This window comes from Ambystoma mexicanum, chromosome 5p, assembly GCF_040938575.1.
Source record: "Ambystoma mexicanum isolate Mex_15411 chromosome 5p, UKY_AmexF1_1, whole genome shotgun sequence".
Lineage (NCBI taxonomy): Eukaryota > Metazoa > Chordata > Amphibia > Caudata > Ambystomatidae > Ambystoma > Ambystoma mexicanum.
The window spans coordinates 466,444,621-466,458,281 of NC_090930.1; the positions used below are offsets into that span (position 1 = coordinate 466,444,621).

Here is a 13,661-nt window from a genome sequence, read left to right on the forward strand (position 1 = left end):
AAGGTACTACCCTTTTATTCGTGGTAGTGGTGAAGCGCGGCTATCCGGCCGCCGGGTTGCTTGGCACGGGCGATTCGACCACGAGACGATCCAGGAAGGCGAAAAGAGGGTGAACTGGTTATCCCCACCAGTTCAAAGGAAGAAGACTCTCCGGGATGAAGATCTTCTCTGTCGTCGGGAAGTGGTGAGGCGGTTCAGCAGGGCTCCACCGGTGGTGTCGTCGTTGCAGGTCGGCTCAGCTTCTCCCTCTTCGGATTCTTTGGTCCTGTGGCGACTTCTGAAGTTCGTCCCCAAAGCCCTGCTTTTATGCAGAAAACCCCCATTCATCAGTCCTAGCTGTCACTCAAACATGCTAAGTGGTGAGCCGGGCGGCTCACCACTGGCCCAATCACACAAGAGTGCGACTTCAGTTGCCGAGGCAACTCAGTCCAGGGTGCCTAAACCCCCCTCCCACACATCCTGTAGACCCAGACAGAGTGGCACCACTTTTGGTGGCTTCTGTGCAGAAGCCCGCCAAAAGTGGAACAAAAGGCTCGACTTGGGTTGGAGTTACAGAGGCGAACACAAATTTTAAAATGGAGTCCTGGCAAAAAGACCCAACTGGGGAATAAATATTAAATAAATAACCCAGCGGTATCTTTAACATTGCACCAAAAAAGTGGTGCGTTTAAAATGAATGGGAAAATCCCATAGGAAATATTCCAGTGGAATATTTCGCGTGGTAACCACTGCCACCAGCCAGAAACTCGACGAGGGGGGACTGCACAGTGCCCCCTCGAAAAACAGACCCGGGGCAATCTAATTACCCCTACCAGTACTTCCACAATATGATGGTTTGTACTGGTTCTGTTCACAATTTAAGACTAGTAAAGTCAATGGTGACTTTACATGCCCTGGGAGACAGTAGTCAGTCCCAGGGTATGGAGTCTATGTTTGGGGGTCACTATGACACCCCTGTGTTACTGCACTGAGGGTGCTGTGAATTCTCCCTAACAAACACCAATTAAAAACTTAAGAAAAAGGAAGGAATAGAATAACAAAAAGAACAATCTCAAACCACATACAATTTATGACAAAGTAAGACTTTAAAATTCTCTTTGTGGACCTAGCTAACCTGCCTAAAAGCGTTACCCACAGTACTATGAATTATGAAACCTCAGTCAATTACAAAGCAGCATCATCCAATGTGTCTAATTCATGTGTTCTAACTGCAAGGAATTTAAAAAGGCAGCAACGGCCACAACGGTTATGGTCATTCGCCCTGCAAGACAGTAGTGCCTCAGTCTCCGCCTTCCCTAGTGCAAACAGATCTTCAAATTATTTTAGCAGCGTCAATCAATTAGTGTTAGGGAGAATTCTCATTCTATGGCTAATTTCCCTTACCTATAGAGTCCCCCAGCAGCTTTGCTGGATTTAAAGGGTTTGTTTTTTTTCCCCTGCTAAGAGTGAGACTCTTTTTCCCACTCTTTTGCTATGTGTGTTCTAGGCTATTTTTGTTTTTATTCTCTATGGGGTTTCTCTCACCTCCATAGGAACCATCTTTATTCACATGTGTTACACAGCACCCTCTGTGCAGTGACACAGGGGTATCGTAGCGACCCCCAAACAGACTCCATACCCTGGGACTGACTACTGTCGTCTCCCAGGGCCTATAAAGTCCCCATTGACTTTACAAGTCAATTTTTATGAACTAAATCAGTACAAACCATCTTACTATGGAAGTACTGGGAAGGGTTAATAGTTTTTCCCTTATGTTCATTTTCGAGAGGGTACCGCGCAGTCCCTCTCTCAAAAGTTTCTGGCTGGTGGCAGTGGTTACTACCGTAAATATTCGACTGCAAATATTTTCCTATGGGATTTTCCTATTGTTCGAGGCTACCACATTTTCCGACAGCCTCCAACATACGGCAAGTGTATTTTAATATTAACTTTACTCCGGTAGGTTTTATTTGCCAGAAATTTAATATAACTTCTTTTTTGTGTCTTTCTCTGAATTCATAACCCAGGTCGGGGATCCTTTGTTCGTCCTTTTGGCGGGCTTCTGCCAAGAAGCCCTCCTTTCGGCGCCACTGAGTCTGGGGTGGGTCCATTGTGTGGGAGGGGGAGTAGGACCCCTGGACAGGGATGCCTCCGCAACCCATGTCGCACTCTATCCTGATAGGCTGGAGGGTCTCCCGCCAAGATGACCACGCCACTGTGTGAGTGACAGCTAGGCTGTATGAATGGGGCTCTTTTTGCATAAAAGCAGGGTCCTGAGGACTGGAAGGGCAAGACGTCGCCACTGGAACTAAGAAGCCGAAGAGGAGAGAAGCCAAAGACATCTGCAATGACTGAACCACCGGTGAAGCCCTGCTGCAGCATCTCACCACTTTTCTCCACACAACGAGAGAAGATCTTCATCCGAAAGAGCCTTCTTCCCTTGAGCTGGTGGGGCCAACCAGTTTGCCAATCGCATCCCCGGACCTCCCTTGGTCGAATCGCCAGTACCCTGTACTCAGAGGCTGGATAGCCAGGCACAGTCCACCCGGACCGCGATTTAAAGGAGCGTACCTTTTATTCGTCTGGCAGCAACGCGGCTGGTTTCATCCCAAGGTAGTGCAGTAACTCGAACCTTCCTCCACGACGAGAACATCTCTTCCTCTGCTGGATCCCCCGAACTGCAGGAACTACCAGGAACAACCGCCACCGCAGGAGCCACTTCTTCATTTTAAAGGTACATTGTTCCGCCAGGCCGCCCTTTCTTCGCGGTAGAGCTAAAGGTGTTTTAAATCCTTTACCTACCTGTTGGGTTGGCCGCCCCTCTCTTTTAACATTGTCTTTCACCTTCTGCATCCACCTTTTCAAAATCGTTAACCAAAGACTTGACTGCAGCTACAAAAACATTTTACTCCTGGGCCCTTGCCCTGTACCACTGACTCTGGCACAGGCCTACTGACTCTGGCTAAATGTGTTAGAACGGCCTTCTCTAGATTGCTTCTCAACTAGAACTGTGTTGATGCACCTACTTCTTATAACCACCCTTTCCTCCCCACTTTTAAACCTTGTGAAATGCCATTTTGCTCAGTTTTCATTTAAGTATTTTCTGTAACGATGCACTGTGCTTTCCCATAAACAAATGTGTTATCTATAAAACAGAATGTTTTGGTGATTAGTATTTCTTTGCACCTAGCTATTCATGTGCATTAAAAGATACAGGGTTAGATCTTCGGCTAAGGCAGCAACAATACTAGTTTCTTACTGTGGCACTATTGATCCAACAGATCCATGGTGCTTTGTGTGTGAAAGCAGGGGTACAAGCTTCGAGTCAGTTTCCTATTTTTTTGCTGGAAGTATTTTTTACTCCCCATTTTTCTTTTTTGGGAGTATGCCAATTTCTAGAGAGTAAATGTGGCCAATACAACACTTATCTGTAGGGCTGAATGGGGCTATTACCTCCAGTTGTTTGTGCTCCAGATGTAGGGGACTCAATTATGCAAAGCTTCTATTGTGGCTATCCAATCAGATTCATATAAGGAACAAGTTACTTACCTGTAACTGTTCTCCAGCATGGGTCTGGCATGGATTCACATGCTCATGAATATTCGCCGTCAGGCTGGGAATTCTCGGTAAAGGAAAAATCAGTTTCAGTTTTGTTTCTGAACTGTCTTTCTACTAATAACCAATCACTGGTCTCTGGGTCATACTGCCCCCAGCCAATGACTGCCCTCTACCTAAGCCCCTCCTCTGGCAGCCATCTTCAGATTTGGTAGCACGTAAAGTGGCAGTAGGACCAAGAGAAGAGCCGCAGATGGGTTGGAGGGAGGGTTCGCATGTGAATCCATGCCAGACCCATGCTGGAGAACAACAGTTACAGGTAAGTAACTTGTTCCTTCTCCAGCATGGGGTCTGGCATGGATTCACATGCTCATGAATACATAGCAATACACACATGCAACCACGGGAGGTGGCAAGGCTCAACATGAAGCATTACAATAACTCAACATGAAGCATCTCTTACCTCCTCACCAGGCTCAGGTTCAAGCGAAGAGGTTGCGCAGCACTGCCTGGTCGACTCTTGACTCCTCCCTGGAATCCCAGTCGACGCAGTAGAATCTCGTGAAGGAGTGTGTCCACCTCCATGTAGCAGCCTTGCAGATGTCCAGCAGGGGCACACCAGACAGGAACACCGTGGTAGCAGGAATCCCTCGGGTTGAATGGGCTCTCGGACGGCCGGGCAACGGTCGGTTTGCCAACCAGCGACAGTGCATGATGCATCCGGAGAGCCTTATGGAAATCAAAGCCTTCGAGAGGGCCTTCCCTTGGTTCACAGGTCCAAAGTTCACAAACAGCTGTGATGTCTTCCGAAGACTCTTTGTGCAGTCCACGTAGAACTTCAGCGCTCTAGCCACATCCAGCGAGTGCAAAGTTCTCTCAGCCGGCAACGAAGGAGACAGGAAGAAAACCAGTAACACCAAGGGCTCGTTGAGATGGAAGTCGACGGCACCTTGGGCATGAAGGAGGAGTGCGTCCTCAGCACTACCCTTGTCTCGGGGAATGTCAGGTACGGAGGTTTACAGGAGAGGGCCTGATCTCTCCCACTTGTCGTGCGGACGTGATGGCCACAAGAAACGCTGTCTTCCACGATAGGAACTTTAACGGTGCCGAATGCAGAGGCTCGAATGGCGTGCCCATGAGCCTGGTCAGCACCATGTTGAGCTCCCATGCCGGGGTCAGAGCCTTCACCGGCGGGAACGAGCGGAAAAGTCCATTCATGAACTCCTTCACCAGGCGGTGAGACCACAGCGACGACCGCCCTTGAGTTCTGGTGTAGCAGGAGATCGCCGCCAGATGGATTTTGAGGGACGCGTGCGCCAGCCCTGCCTTGGCCAGCGACAGCAAGTATGGCAGCACTTGAGGGGCCGTACTCCGCAGAGGGTTAATCTTCTGTGCACGGCACCAGACAGAAAACTTCTTCCATTTCCGTCCATAGCACGAGAGTCGAGGACGCCCTTGCAAACCGCCAGGGATATCGTACCCTCCGAACTCTAGTGCTGCAGGAGCCAGGCCTGCAGGTTAAGCGATCCTCACGAGAAGATCTGCGTCCGTCGGTAGTTTGATCGGGGGGACAATGACATGTCCAGAAGGTCCGGGAACCAGATCTGCCTCGGCAACGCCGGTGCAACGAGGATCATCCTGCACCGGGACCGCCTGAGTTGACTGATGAGTCGCAGCAGCAAAGGCGGGAACGTATACAGGAACAGGCCGTCTCAGGAGAATGAGAAGGCATCGCCCATGCTCCCCGGCCGGGGAAAGCTGCTGGCGAACCTCCGGCATTTGGTGTACCTCGCCGTCGCGAAAAGGTCTATCTGGGGATTGCCCCATTGTCGGAATAGGAGATCCACTTGATCCTGCTGAAGTTCCCACTCGTGGCACAAGCGCAGCTCCCTGCTGTGTGAGTCGGCAATGGTGTTCTTTATTCCTGCCAGATGGAAGGGTACCAGGAACAGCCCTTGGGCAACGGCCCAGAGCCCCAAGTCCTGCGCTTCCATGAATAGGGCTGGGGATTTGGTGCCCCCCTGCTTCCTGATGTAGAACATTGTGGTGGTGTTGTCGGTGAAGACCCTTACCACCTTGGCCTTGAGGGACGGAAGGAACAACCTGAGGGCCCAGAACACGGCTCGGAGCTCCAGGACGTTGATGTGTAGTGACCTCTCCTCCGAGAGCCAAAGGCCTCTTGCGTGGAGATCTCCGAAGTGCGCTCCCAATCCTTCCAGGGAGGCGTCCGCCTTCACCGTTTCCTGATGTACTGGGGTCTGGAAGTCCATGCCTGCCGCTAGATGAGCGCAGGTGCCCCACCACCTGATCGCTTGGCGGAAAGTCGTTGAGGGAGATCCTGTCTTCGAAGCTGCCCGCCGCTTGCATCCAACAGGTGTCGAGGAACTCCTGTAGTGGCCGCATCCGCAACCTGCACAGGCGCACGAGATAGATGCACAATGACATTATGCCGAGCAGGCACTTGATGGACCTCCCCCTGGCCACTTCCATGGTCAACAGTTGTTGTACCTTGCCCAGGATGGCTTTCGTCCTCTTCTCCGATGGAGACGGCAACCGTGCCACTGTGTCGAGTCTGGCTCTCAGGAACAGGGTGTTCTGCGACGATACCAGGTGGGACTTTGTGAAGTTGATAGAGAATCCCAGTTCCGTGAGCAGGCGGACGGTCTTCGCTGTGTGATCGACGACAAGTTCTCTTGACTTTGCTCGGATGAGCCAATTGTCCAGATAGGGGTATACGTGGATCCCCTGCAGGCGTAGCCGCGCCGCCACCGGTGCCAGGCACTTGAAGACCCTTGGTGCAGACTTCAACCCAAAGGGCAGGGCCGTGAACTGATATTGTCGCCCTTGGACCACGAATCACAGGAACTTTCGGTGTTCTTTGAGTATGGCGATGTGGAAGTACGCGTTCCCCAAGTCCAACGACGACAGGAAATCACCCTCCTCCAGCTGTCCCAGGACATGCTGAAGGGTGACCACCCGGAACTTCTGGGACTTTATGTATTTGTTGAGGCGGCGAAGGTCCAGAATGGGTCGCCAACCGCTGGTCTTTCGGACGAGGAAGTACCGCGAGTATACTCTGGCGCCCCGGAGCCTCTTTGGGACGAGTTCTATGGCTCCCTTTCTTAGCATTGCTCGTACTTCCAGAAGCAGCTGTGGAACGTGGTTTTCCTTCCTGGCCACGGGTGGTAGACTGGGACACCTTTGGAATTACAGGGTGTGCCCGTGGGCCAGGGCATCCACACCCAACGGTCGGCGGAGATGGACTCCCACACGCTGACAAACTTTGCCAGCTGGCCTCCCACCGGGGTGCTCAGGTGGGGGCCCGACGTCACGGCCGGTTCAATCTAGTTTCGTCACGGCCTTGCCGCCTTGGCCTCCTTGGCGACGACGACGGGATCCTCCGGCCTTACCACGTCCGCTGTAGGCTTCCTGCGACGAGGAGCGGGCGGCTTGGCGGTACGAAGCGGAAATGCTGCCGAATCCTTTGGAGCCACATTGCCTCCGAAGGTCCCAAAGGGCGGCCACCGTTGTTGGAGAGAACCCAAGGCCTGGGCCGTCTCGGTGTCCGCCTTGATGGCCTGCAACAAATTGTCCACTGCCTTGCCGAACAGGTTGCTCCCGTCAAAAGGCATGTCCAGTTCCCTGGTCTAAACATCCTGACGGAAATCGGTGGCCTTGAGCCAACCGTGCCAGCGAAGGCAAGGAACAAATTACTTACCTGTAACTGTTGTTCTCCAGCATGGGTCTGGCATGGATTCACATGCTCATGAATATTCCCCGTCGTCAGGCTAGGAATCCTCGGTAAAGAAAAATCAGTATCAGTTTCGTTTCTGATCTGTCTTTCGTAGTAGTAACCAATCACTGATCTCTGCGTCATACTGACCACAGCCAATGACTGCCCTCTACCTAAGCCCCGCCTCTGGCAGCCATCTTCAGATTTGGAAGCACGTGAAGTGGCTGTATGACCAAGTGAAGAGCCGCAGAAGGGTAGGCGGGAGGGTTCGCATGTGAATCCATGCCAGACCCATGCTGGAGAACAACAGTTACAGGTAAGTAACTTGTTCCTTCTCCAGCATGGGGTCTGGCATGGATTCACATGCTCATGAATAAAAGAATATATAGCAGTACACACATGCACAACCACGGGAGGTGGCAAAGGCTCAACATTAAGCATTATATCCAAAACTCAACATTAAGCAATTCTTACCTCCTCACCAGGCTCACCTTAGGCGAACAGGTTGCGCAGCAATGCTTGGCCGACCCTGGACTCCTCCCTGGAATCCCGATCGATGCAGTAGAATTTCGTGAAGGTGTGCGTCGACCTCCACGTAGCAGCCCTGCAGATGTCCAGCAATGGCACAACAGATAGGAACTCCGTGGTAGCTGCGATCGCTCTGGTGGAATGGGCTCTCGGACGGCCAGGCAGCGGTCGGTTTGCCAACCGATGACAGTACATGATACAGCCGGAGAGCCATCTGGAAATGGAAGCCTTTGAGAGAGCCTTCCCCTGATTGACAGGTCCAAAGTTCACAAAGAGTTGTGAGGTCTTCCGAAAACACTTTGTGCGGTCCACGTAGAACTTCAGCGCTCTAGCCACATCCAGCGAGTGCAAAGTCCTTTCAGCCGGCGACGAAGGCGACGGGAAGAAAACAGGCAACACCAAGGGCTCGTTGAAGTGGAAGTCCGACGGCACCTTGGGCATGAAGGAGGGGTGTGTCCTGAGCACTACCCTCGTGTCGTGAAAAGTCAAGTACGGGGGCTTGCAGGAAAGGGCCTGGATCTCTCCCACCCGTCGTGCGGAGGTGATGGCCACAAGAAACGCCGTTTTCCACGACAAGAACTTCAACGGAGCCGAGTGCAGAGGCTCGAACGGAGGTCCCATGAGCTTGGTCAGCACCACGTTGAGCTCCCACGCCGGGGCCGGAGCCTTCACTGGCGGGAACGATCTGAACAGTCCCTTCATGAATTCTTTCACCAGACGATGAGACCACAAAGATGTCCGCCCCGTGGTTCTGGTGTATCGGGAGATCGCAGCAAGATGAATCTTGATGGACGCGTGCGCCAGTCCAGCCTTGGCCAGCGTCAGAAGGTACGGCAGTACCTGGGGAGCCGTAATCCGTAAAGGGTTAATCTTCTGTGCGTGGCACCAGACAGAGAACCTCTTCCATTTGTGTCCATAGCATTTAAGAGTTGAGGACGCCCTGGCCTTTGCAAGAACCTCTCTGCAGTCGGCCGGTATGTCGTAACCTCCAAACTCTAACGCTGCAGGAGCCAGGCCTGCAAGTTCAGCGACTTCGGGTCGTGGTGGAGGATGGCGCCTCCTTCCCTGGAGAGAAGATCCGCGTCCACTGGCAGCTTGATTGACGGGGACGCTGACAAGTCCAGAAGGTCTGGGAACCATATCTGCCTCGGCCACGCAGGTGCGACGAGGATCATCCTGCACCGTGACCTCTTAAGCTGGTTGATGAGCCGGATCAGCAATGGCAATGGAGGGAACGCGTATAGAAACAGGCCCTCCCAGGGGAACGAGAAAGCATCGCCCATGCTCCTCGGCTGGGGAAACCTGCTGGCGAACCTCCGGCACTTGGAGTTCGTCGCCGTCGCGAACAGATCGATCTGGGGAGTGCCCCACCGTCGGAAGAGGCGGTCCACTAGATCCTGTCGTAGTTCCCACTCGTGGCACGAGCGCAGCTCTTTGCTGAGCGAGTCGGCGATGGTGTTTTTTATCCCTGCCAGATGAAACGGCACCAGAAACATCCCTTGGGCGACGGCCCAATGCCACAGATCCTGCGCCTCTTTGGACAGGGCTGGGGATCTGGTACCGCCCTGCTTCCTGATGTAGAACATGGTGGTGGTGTTGTCGGTGAAGATCCTCACCACCTTGCCCTTGAGGGACGGAAGAAAGGACCTGAGGGCCCAAAACACTGCACGGAGCTCCAGGACGTTGATATGGAGGGACTTCTCCGTCGGAAGCCAAAGGCCTCTCGCGTGCAGATTTTCGGTGTGCGCTCCCCACCCTTCTAGGGAGGCATCCGTGGTCACTGTCTCCTGGTGGCCGGGGTTCTGGAAGTCCATGCCCGCCGTCAGATGTGCGCGGGTGCCCCACCACCGGATCGCTCGTCGGAAACTCTCATCGAGTGTGACCCTCTCCTCGAAGCTGCCAGTCGTCTGGATCCAGCGTGCGTCCAGGAACTCCTGCAACGGGCGCATCCGGAGCCTGCACAGGCGGATGAGATAAATGCAAGAAGACATCATTCCGAGGAGGGACTTGATGGACATCACCCTGGCCACGTCCGCAACCAGCATCCGCTGCACCTTGCCCAAGATGGCCCTCGTCCTTTCCTCCGACGGAGAGGCCAGAAGCGACACTGTGTCGAGCTTCGCTCCCAGAAACAGCGCGTCTTGCGCGGGCACCAGGTGGGACTTGGCGTAGTTTATGGAGAATCCCAGGTCCGTGAGTAGTTGGACGTCCTTGCCGTGTGCTCCACGGCGAGCTCCTTCGTCTTCGCCCGGATGAGCCAGTCGTCCAGGTAGGGGTAGACATGGATCCCCTCTAGGCGCAGCCGCGCCGCCACAGGTGCGAGGCACTTGGTGAACACCCTGGGTGCCGACCTCAATCCCAAGGGAAGGGCTCTGAACTGGTAGTGACGCCCTTGGACCACGAATCTGAGAAACTTTTGGTGTCCCTTTAGGATGGGGATATGGAAGTAGGCATCCTCCAAATCCAATGACGACAGGAAATCGCCCTCCTCCAGTTGCCCCAGGACGTGTTGGAGGGTGACCATCCTGAACTTCTGTGCCTTGATGAATTTGTTCAGTCGTCGTAGGTCCAGGATGGGACGCCATCCTCCCGTCTTCTTCTTCACGAGGAAGTATCTTGAGTAAACTCCGGAGCCCCGAAGCCTCTTTGGGACGAGCTCGATGGCGCCCTTCCTGAGCATCGCCCTTACCTCCAAGAGAAGTTGAGGGACGTGATGTTCCTTCCTGGCCACAGGGGGGACGCGCGGGCACCTCTTTAGAAACTCGAGCATGTGACCCTGAGCCAGGGCGTCCAGCACCCAACGGTCGGTGGAGATGGACTCCCACACGCTGACGAAGCTCGCCAGCCGGCCTCCCACCGGGGTGCTTCGGTGGGGGCCCGACCCCACGGCCGGTTCAGTCCTGCTTCGACGAGGCTTTGCCGCCTTGTCCTCCTTGGCGACGACGGCGGGGTCCGCCCGACTTGCCTCGTCCCCTGTAGGCTTCCTGTGACGACGAACGGGCCGCTTGACGATAGGTGGAAAATCCGCCGCTGGAACCTTTGGAGGCACCCTGTTTGCCTCCACCGCTCCGAAAGGGTGGCCGTCGTTGCTGGAGAACACCAAGAGCCCAGGCCGTCTCCGTGTCCGCCTTGATGGCCTGTAGGGAATCGTCGACTGTTTTCCCAAACAGGTTGCTCCCGTCGAAGGGCATGTCCAAGACTCTGGTCTGCACGTCCTGACGGAAGTCAGTAGCCTTGAGCCATCCACGCCGCCTAAGGCACATGCCGTTGCCCAACTGGCGAAATCCAGTGTCCGCGATGTCTGTCGCTATCGTAATGGCGTGGTCCGACGCCACTTCCCCTTCCTGCAAGATCTCTAGGGCCTCCGCCCTCTTGTCATCTGGTAGGAAGTCCAGCAGGGGGGCGAGTTTGTACCACAACTCCCTGTCGTAGCGGGCTACGATAGCCAAGGCGTTGGCAGCCTTAATCGTTGTCGCTGCCGAAGAGATGACTCTGCGTCCCATCGTGTCCAATTTCTTTCCCTCACCGTCCGGCGGGGAGGTTGGAGGTTGATGTAGAGGCCGCGCACCCCCCCCCGCTTTCTTCCTGGCCGCCGCGGAGACGACCGAGTCCGGGGTCGGCTGTGCCCGAAGGCACAAGGGGGCCGCGTCCGGGGCCCGGTACTTCTTCTCGTACCGATCCCTTCTAGCCGGAGTTGTGAATGGGTTCTTGAGGAGAGCGAGACCCTCATCCCAGATACCGTCCAGTAGAGGTACAGCGAGGACCGTCTTCCTCTTGGTCTTGCGCCGTTGATAAAGTAAACCTTCCTTCTTCTCTTCCGGGCAGAGCTGGAAAAGCTCGGATGCCCTGGCGATCATGGCGTGAAACGATCCAATCTCGTCGGGCGGGGAAGCCCGGGTGGGAGGTGATGACGGGAGATCCTCGTCGTCAGTACCCGTCGCGGCCGTGTCAGTCCCCGTATCATCCCCACGTGTCGTGGACGGGGAGGAGGGCTGAACAGGGCGCGAAGGTTGAAAAGGAGGTGGAGGATGAATCCTTCTTTTAAGAGGAGGGCTCCCAGAAGGGCCTGGCTCCGGGTCCCCCGTCGGGAGCGGTTCCTCCGTTGGTGGTAACGGCAGTCTCATCCTTATCTCCGAGCATAAGGACTGTATAGCCAACAAGATGGCCGCCGAGTTGATTTGCGGCACTGGTTGAGGGGGTCCCGACGGCAATCAGGAGCCCCGTTGGCACCCTCGACGTTCTCGTCGTCTCCCACGTCGGGGTCCCTCCCGACAGGATGGTCTTCTTCCACGCCAGAGCCGTGGCCTAAGACTTCCATCAGCTCCTCCTCAGAGGTTGAGGCCGAATCCACGACCACCTCCTGCCCCCCCCTTTTTCTTCTCCGTCGGAGGTTTCACGGGGGTCCTGTCGATGGGCATGAAAGAGGACTCCCTTCGCAGTAGCAGGGAGATTCTGGGCCCCGAGGTCGCCACCACTGGTGTAGCCTCCACAGGCTGAGCCAGGGCCGCCGCGACTGTCTCGATAGAGGCCTTGGCCGGATGGATCAAGGCTTTCACCACCCTAGGTGCGCTCACCGCCTTCTCCTTGGGGGGGAGGGTCACCACCTCTCTCCCCCTCCGATGGGGCCTTCGAGCACGACCGGGGTCTCTCCAGGAGCTTCGCCGGGTGCTCGGCCTTCCTCTTACCCGAGCCAGAGCGTTGGCTCGTGGTTGATGGCGCCGGGGAGGATGCGCCCTGCCTGGCGCCCGTAGAGCCCGACCATTCGGCGCTCCCGGTGCCAGCGGACTCGCGGTACTTGGCCTTCTGTTGGACCGCCGTCGCCGGGGCGCCCTCAAAGGTCTTAGAAGACCACTCGGACTTCTTCTTCTTCTTCTCGCCTGACGGACTCTTTCCTTCCAGCCAGTTGGCGAGACGCTGATGGCGGTCCTTCATGGTCCGCTCCGACATATTGCAGCAAAACGCACAGTCCTTCTCCACGTGCGTCTTGTCTTCATGCAGGCAGTAAAGGCAAAGGGAGTGTTCGTCCTCCTTGAAGACATTCTGAAGCTGGCATCCAGGGCAGACCCTGAACAGCTTTCCGGGCGTCGAGCTTCCCTTCTCCTGGGCCATGTCCGAGACGGCCCTGAGAAGCTTCTGGAGTCCTCCAAAAGCGGGGCTCGACGAAATCTTCACCCTTGAGGGGCGTAGAAGAATCCGACACGGGTCCCCGTTGATCGATAAAGAAACGGTGGAGCTTGAGGCTCTTTTGACCGAAAAAGAGAAAATTTTCCTAAGAAAAAGCGCGAAAAAAAGCACTAACGCTCGAGAGCAATAGCACGAGGATCCCAACACTTGAACGTGCGGTAAAAATCTGAAGATGGCTGCCAGAGGCAGGGCTTAGGTAGAGGGCAGTCATTGGCTGTGGTCAGTATGACGCAGAGATCAGTGATTGGTTACTACTACGAAAGACAGATCAGAAACGAAACTGATACTGATTTTTCTTTACCGAGGATTCCCAGCCTGACGACGGGGAATATTCATGAGCATGTGAATCCATGCCAGACCCCATGCTGGAGAAACGCTGTTGCCCCTCTGGCGAAAGCCGGTGTCAGCGATGTCCGTGGCCACCGTGATGGCGTGCTCCAAAGCCACCTCACCTTCTTGTAGGATTTGCAAGGCTTCCGCCTTCTTGTCTGGAAGGAAGTCCAGGAGGGGAGCGATCTTAAACCACAGCTCCCTGTCGTAGCATGCCACGATTGCAAGGGTGTTGGCCGCTTTAATGGTCGTCGCCACTGACGAGATGGTCCATCGTCCCATGGCGTCCAGGTTCTTCCCCTCGCCGTCCGGTGGGGAAGTGGAAGTTGGTGCCACCGCCCCCGCCTATTTC

At 54.9% G+C, this 13,661-nt stretch overlaps 1 protein-coding gene across 3 annotated transcripts in view; it reads right to left on the reverse strand.

Annotated features, from left to right (window-relative positions):
- The window catches only part of LOC138481024 (UAP56-interacting factor-like), an 802,147-nt gene that overhangs the window by 163,715 nt on the left and 624,771 nt on the right, over positions 1-13,661 (reverse strand). The window lies entirely within an intron of this gene.